The 6,626-nt window shown below is 41.4% G+C and overlaps 1 protein-coding gene across 3 annotated transcripts in view; it reads left to right on the top strand.

Annotated features, from left to right (window-relative positions):
* The first annotated feature begins 1,748 nt into the window (after positions 1 to 1,748).
* Positions 1,749 to 6,626, top strand: part of LOC124044062 (5-hydroxytryptamine receptor 1F-like) — a 32,338-nt gene continuing 27,460 nt past the window's right edge. For 2 of the 3 annotated variants that reach the window (XR_006840423.1, XM_046363433.1), the window contains exon 1: positions 1,749 to 1,799. The gene's annotated coding sequence lies outside the window, so the exon portion shown is untranslated. Of the gene's footprint in view, positions 1,800 to 5,640; positions 5,745 to 6,626 lie in introns of those variants that run through there. The other variant, XR_006840424.1, reaches the window with a different exon arrangement.

Genomic DNA, 6,626 nt, shown 5'->3' with positions numbered 1-6,626 from the left:
GATACACTGTTCTACATAGACCTGTGTTCAGGTAGCCACAATAGTGGAATTTGCAGTTCGCTTTCAAAATAAAAGTCCTCCATCACAAGTAATTAACATAGTTAAAATAGAATCATGCCATATTGGGATGTTGTTATATAACAACCATTAGTTGAAATTTCAGTGTGGATTTATTAGAATTGCATTGGGGCATACTTATATGCACTGTTGGTTCTGTGAATTGTGGTATCAGCCTACCTGGTGACACCAACAGATTACAGTTCTGAAGAGTTTACACAAATATTAGCGTCGTAGCTCAGATTAGGGAACTTTAACTATGCGCGTTTTGGACTTCTACCACCTTTTAAACACTGTGTGTTGAGCTGCAGAAGGGTCTGCAGCCCCCCGTTCATCAATTTCTTCTGCATCCTTAAATACAAACCATTAGTCTGTGTGATTAACGGGGGCTGAGCTAGAGTGGTGTTGTGAGACAAGGGAGGATCCCGAAGGGTCCCAGGGACGGGTCTTTTCCAAATGGTTTGAGCTACAAACTATTGAGAAAAAAAGTGGGACTAAAATTAAATCAAATTGTATTAGTCAAATGTGTTGAATTTCAACAGGTGTATTAGACCTTACAGCGAAATGCTTACTTACGAGCCACTAACCAGCAATGCAGTTTAAAAAAGAATACAAATAACAGAAAAGAGAGAAATAAGTAACAAGTAATTAAAGAGCAGCAGTAAAATTACAATAACGAGACTATATACAGGGGGGGTACTGGTACAGTCAATGTGTGGGGGCACCGGTTATTCGAGGTAATTGAGGTAATATGTACATGTAGGTAGAGTTATTAAAGGGACTATGAATAGATGATAACAGCAGAGAGTAGCAGTAGAACCCGCACACTGCTCTTGATATTATCACTGCTCTTAAATAAGCTTTAAGTATCGGCCTCACGGCCTTCGTGAAATCTCTGACGAAGGCTGTGAGGCCGATACATACAGCTTATTAAAGAGCAGTCATGCTATCAAGAGCAGTGTGCGGGTTCCTTCTTTTTTCTCATTTTATTCAACTGTTACCATGCACCTGCAAAAAATGATAGCTCAGATGTGCGAGTGGCTTTTGAATTTTGAGCTTCAAACTATTAAAAGCTATCTATGAAAAACAGAGACTCTCATGAACATGTGCATGTAACATAGCCACCCTTGTTTCTAGGAAACCATCAATAAAATCTATAATTTGACCAAATATTTAGGAAGAGGTCATAATTCCATGGAGTCTGTGAAGGAAGACACTATAACGCTATATGGAAAAGGTGTAGGCAAAACAAATAGATGTTTACCATGTCAAATTAATGTATTATGTTGGTGGTTTCATTATGCTTGTATCTAAACCAAGGTAGATTTATTTTTATAGAATTTGGAGATTGTTGTGACGCACTAAAGCGTAGTGGGTGTGGAGTCAGGCTCAGGAGGCAGTAAGTACTGAGTAGTGCTTTATTTAGGCACGGGGAAAAATTGTGCGTGCCAAAACTCACGGGCGCATCAAACACAATACCCAAAACCAGGACCTAACAAGTCCAGAGGGAAAAACCCCAAAACCAAACACGCTACCAATACACTACCACACACAAACACAGTGGGGGAAAATAAGACCGCACAAAGAGCAGGCGGGCCAACCAGTTTAAATAGCCCAACTAACCGTAAACAAGAAACAGGTGTAACTAATAAGACAAAACCAATAGAAAAGGGAAAAGGGATCGGTGGCAGCTGGTAGACCGGTGATGACGACCGCCCAAACAGGAAGAGGAGCCACCTTTGGTAGGTGTCGTGACAATTGTTCTACACATCAGTTGGGGTCAATATGAGTAAGCTATGAGTAATATGAGTAAGCTTCAATATGAGGCCCTAAACCTAGCATGAAAGTGCATCCTTGTACCCATGTGGGCTAATATAGTCAAAATGTTTGCCTTGGGGTAAGTTGAACCAATGGCCATGGGGTAAGTTGAGCCAAAGGTTGAGACAATGGCAGGTTGAGAAATGTAACGTTTTGGGCTACCAGACCAAATGAACAGAAATGTGAGTTATAGATCTGTCATTCTCATTTAAAGCTAGTCTAAGCAGTAGATATTTTCTACGTGGACTATTTCTATGCTTCCGGTTCTTAACTGTCCATATTTGTGGTTATTGAAAATATATTTCACAGCAGTTTAGATGGTACAATGATTCTCTACACTATACATTGATTGTTTTGCCACATACTTAAATGAGGTGTTGACTTATATTAGAATTTTAGCAACCAGGAGATGGCAGAGTTTTCTGCATATTGCACCTTTAATGCATGGCATTATTGCTGGGATGTAAGATAAGGCAGTAAGTACATTGCAGTATGAACGTTCAATACATAGTTGGTTTACTGGTGAGCTTAATGTGTCTCATTTCACACCATTTTCAAAGTCCACCAATAAGTGCTATGATGCTAATATCTGTGAAAACTCTTCACAGTAGTGTTCTGTGGGTGTCACTAAGTGGGCTGATACCTATAGATCTTAGGTCCATGAAATGGGGTAAGCCTGTACATTGAATGTACAGTGCATTCTGAAAGTATTCAGACACCTTCACTTTTCCACATTTTGTGACATTACAGCCTTATTCTAAAATTAATTCCAATATTTTTTTTACTCATCAATCTACACACAATACCCCATAATGACAAAGCAAAAACAGCACCTTTGGCAGCAATTACAGCCTTGAGTCTTCTTGGCTATGATGCTACAAGCTTGGCATTTGGGGAGATTCTATCATTCTTCTCTGTAGATCCTCTCAAGCCCTGTCAGGTTGAATTGGGAGCGTCGTTGCACAGCTATTTTCAGGTCTCTCCAGAGATGGTCGAGAGGATTCAAGTCTGGGCTCTGGCTGGGCCACTCAAGGACATTCAGGGACATGTCCCAAAGCAACTCCTGCATTGTCTTGGCTGTCTGCTTAGGGTCGTTGTCCTGTTGGAAGGTGAACCTTCTACCCAGTCTGAGGCCCTGAATGCTCTGGAGCAGGTTTTCATCAAGGATCTCTCTGTACTTTACTCTGTTCATCTTTCCCTCGATTCTAACTAGTCTCCCAGTCCCTGCCGCTGAAAAACATCCCTACAGCATGTTGCTGCCCACCACCATGCTTCACCGTAGTGTGTTAATTATTTTTATTTAACCTTTATTTAACCAGGAAGGGCTCATTGAGATTTTAAATCTGTTGGTATTGGCCAGGTGATGAGCGGTGCCTGGTTTCCTCCAGATTAGACGCTTGGTTTCATTAGACCAGAGAATCTTGTTTCTCATGGTCAGAGAGTCCTTTAGGTGCCTTTTGGAAAACTCAAAGTGGGCTGTCATTTGCCTTTTACTGAGAGGTGGCTTCCGTTTTGCCACTCTACCATAAAGGCCTGATTGGTGGAGTGCTGTCCTTCTGGAAGGTTCTCCCATCTCCACAGACTAACTCTGTCAGAGTGACCATAGGATTCTTGGTCACCTCCCTGACCAAGGCCCTCCTCCCCTGATTGCTCAGTTTGGCCGGGTGGCCAAATCTAGGACTAATCTTGGTGGTTAGAAATGTCTTCCATTTAAAAATGGAGGATACTGTGCTCTTGGGGACCTTCAATGCTGCAGAAATGTGTAGGTACCCTTCCCCAGATCTGTGCCTCGAAACAATCCTGTCACAGAACTCTACAGACAACTCCTTTGACCTCATGTTTTTTTTTCTCTGACATGCACTGTTAACTGTGGGACCTTATACAGACAGGTGTGTGTGCCTTTCCAAATCATGTCCAATCAATTGAATTTACCACAGGTGGACTCCAATCAAGTTGTAGAAACATTTCAAGGATCATCAATGGAAACAGGATGCACCTGAGCTCAATTTCGAGTCTCATAGCAAAGGGTCTGAATCCTTATGTAAATAAGGTATTTCAGTTATTTTTCATACATTTGCAAACATTTCTAAAAACCTGTTTGCGCTTTGTCATTGTGGTATTGTGTTTATATTGATGAGATAAAAAATATATGTATTTTAGAATAAGGCTGCAATGTAACAAAATGTGGAAAAGATGAAGGGGTCTGAACCATTTCCGATTGCACTCTAAGTATGACCCCCATGCAATACTAAAGTCTAATATATTCACAGTGAGATTTCAACTGCAATTAACTCTTTTGTATTTTGTTGAATTTATATAACATCCCGACCTTGTTTAGCATTATCTAGTCCAAATATGGCATGATTCCACTATTTGTATCCGTTTAAATCGCTTTCAATGAGATACTTTTTTATTCTGAAGCAAAACAGCAATCGTCGTTATTGTGGCTAGCTTCAAACAGATTCCGCGCAGATAGGCTACCTACTTATAGCCAGTGCTTAATCATTTCTAAATCGGGACGGTCCAGAACAAAAAAGTGAGCGCAGAATCCTTTTTAATACCGCAAAAATAAATGATCGAAATGTCAGGCTACTTTGATATTGACAAACTGAGATTAATAAAACGACCTGGTCTTGACGGCATCAATAGCCTAGTCCTACGTGTGGAGACATATTGTTGGCTACAATATGACGAGAAATTATAGTCCTAAAAATGCTTTTCACGTTCACTGACTCACCCAATGATGCGCAGCTCACTTGCTGGTGATGGATGCACTCGTACAAAAAGCCTATATCTCTTGTTTTACTTTATAACACTATATTTGGAAGTTGATCTCATATTTTGGTAACCTACAGCATAGTCTTCTCTTTTCAGCAGGAGCCATTTGCTTTCCAACCTGTGTTTTCCCTCGATTGTATTTGACAAATGGCTAAAGGCCTGTTTTGTCTGCATGCTGGTTTTTCGCTGAAAGATTTGCCTCGCGTTCCCGACTGTAGGCTATTCCTTGTTATTTGGCTACAATCCACAGCTAGGCTATTTAAAATAAGAAGCTATAGATCCTCTGTGGCTAAATTATAGGCCTTCCCATTGTGTAGTAGGCTATTCTGAATGATTTCATTTGTTTCTGAACAGACAGTGGTAATTATATAACTTTGGCAAATGCATATACATTCATCAGGGGTGTTGCAGTTCCTTCAGATCCCTTCGCGCGATTCTATAAGGAAATGCATATAGTGCAACGCTGGAGAGTTGCAGGCTCATGTCTATCAGAGCAGAGAGGGAGATATCATATGAAGTTAATCTCATTCTAGTTATGTTTAGATACTGGCACGCTTCTCACACAGCCACTGCCACACGTTGGTCTCAAACATAGGTTACAATGTTGAGCAAATCATAAATCCGACCCAGCCCACCCCGAATCAACTCTTAGAATATTAGGCCCGGGCTGAAAAGCAACTTTTTCATATTACGTTTTTTTTTTGTGGGGGCAGGAGAATTAACGAATTGGCAACTCGTATGAACTTTGATCACTTTTCTTAGAATTTTTACATAGCAAAAAGTGTGAGAATAAAAATTAAAGCCTATATGTCAATTCCCTGGCTATTGAGCGCTGCTGGTGCACGATATTAAATGTTGGAGGACCACCCGTGCGCGTACGCGTGCGGGCTCCCAATTGCGCATTCGTGGATGGCGTGAGGGCGTCAGTAACCAAAGAGGGTCGCGGTGTAGAGTAGATCTATATGATATATATCACCTCCTCCGCCCCGCTCAAACCTCGACCAGGGAACGAAACACCGGTACATGAGCGGGAGGACACCATTCAGAAAACCAACCCACACCTGACAGCTTTATCGCCGTTGAGAACACAGGTGAGGAAATGCTGCGAGTTTATTCACCGTCGGTCGTTATAATATTGTAAATTATAAATAATTTCACTTTCCGTGAGGTGTGAATTTTTGCAACGGAACAAATCCATTGAATGTGCGTGAATCCAAATGAATGGCTTGCTGCTGCAGGTGGTCTTGGAACCATTTCCTTCCATTCTCCTTACATTCACAGCATTATGTTTTAGCCTACTGAAATGCCTCTAATTGTCTTGAAATGAAGACATTATTATTTTAATTAACCCAAGATCGTAACCTGCTGACGAGTTTCCCCTGAAAATGATCGTCCCTGGTCTTGTCTCATGGTCCTGTTCATTGTGCATTTAACGAAGATCGGACTTCTGCATCTGTTCCATAGTGATTTATATAGAGTTCCTGTGCAGGCGGCTATTTAGATTGTCACTGGTTAACTAGCAGGGAGAGGAGAGCTTCAACCCCCTCTCATCCTCCCTTCCCCTCTTCCCTTCATCCACTATCCTCCCATTCTTATAGCCTGGCTGTGTGTTTCTGTTGTAATGACTTATTTCACCCATTCTCTAATGAGAGCAGCATTCAGCGCAGTCCTGTAAAGCAGGGTTTCCCCAAACACGGTCCTGGGGCCCCACCTGGGTGCACATTTTGCTAGATGATGAGTTGGTTATTTGAATCAGCTGTGTAGTGCTAGGGAAGCTAGCACTACACAGCTGAACCAAACCCAGTGTTGGCTAGCTAAACCAAACCCAGTGTTGGGGAAGCTACACTGTAAAACATTCCCCTGTAAATTTACAGCATTGTACTGGCAGCAGAGTTGCCAGCTAAATTATGTGATTTTACTTGACAGCAGGGATGCTGTAAACATTTACAGTAAGAAAAACAGTACTGCATTAA

Source organism: Oncorhynchus gorbuscha, linkage group LG09 (genome assembly GCF_021184085.1).
Source record: "Oncorhynchus gorbuscha isolate QuinsamMale2020 ecotype Even-year linkage group LG09, OgorEven_v1.0, whole genome shotgun sequence".
In the NCBI taxonomy this organism is placed as follows: Eukaryota; Metazoa; Chordata; class Actinopteri; order Salmoniformes; family Salmonidae; genus Oncorhynchus; species Oncorhynchus gorbuscha.
Note: the sequence above shows the minus strand (reverse complement) of the source record. Positions and strands in the feature narration are given on the sequence as shown.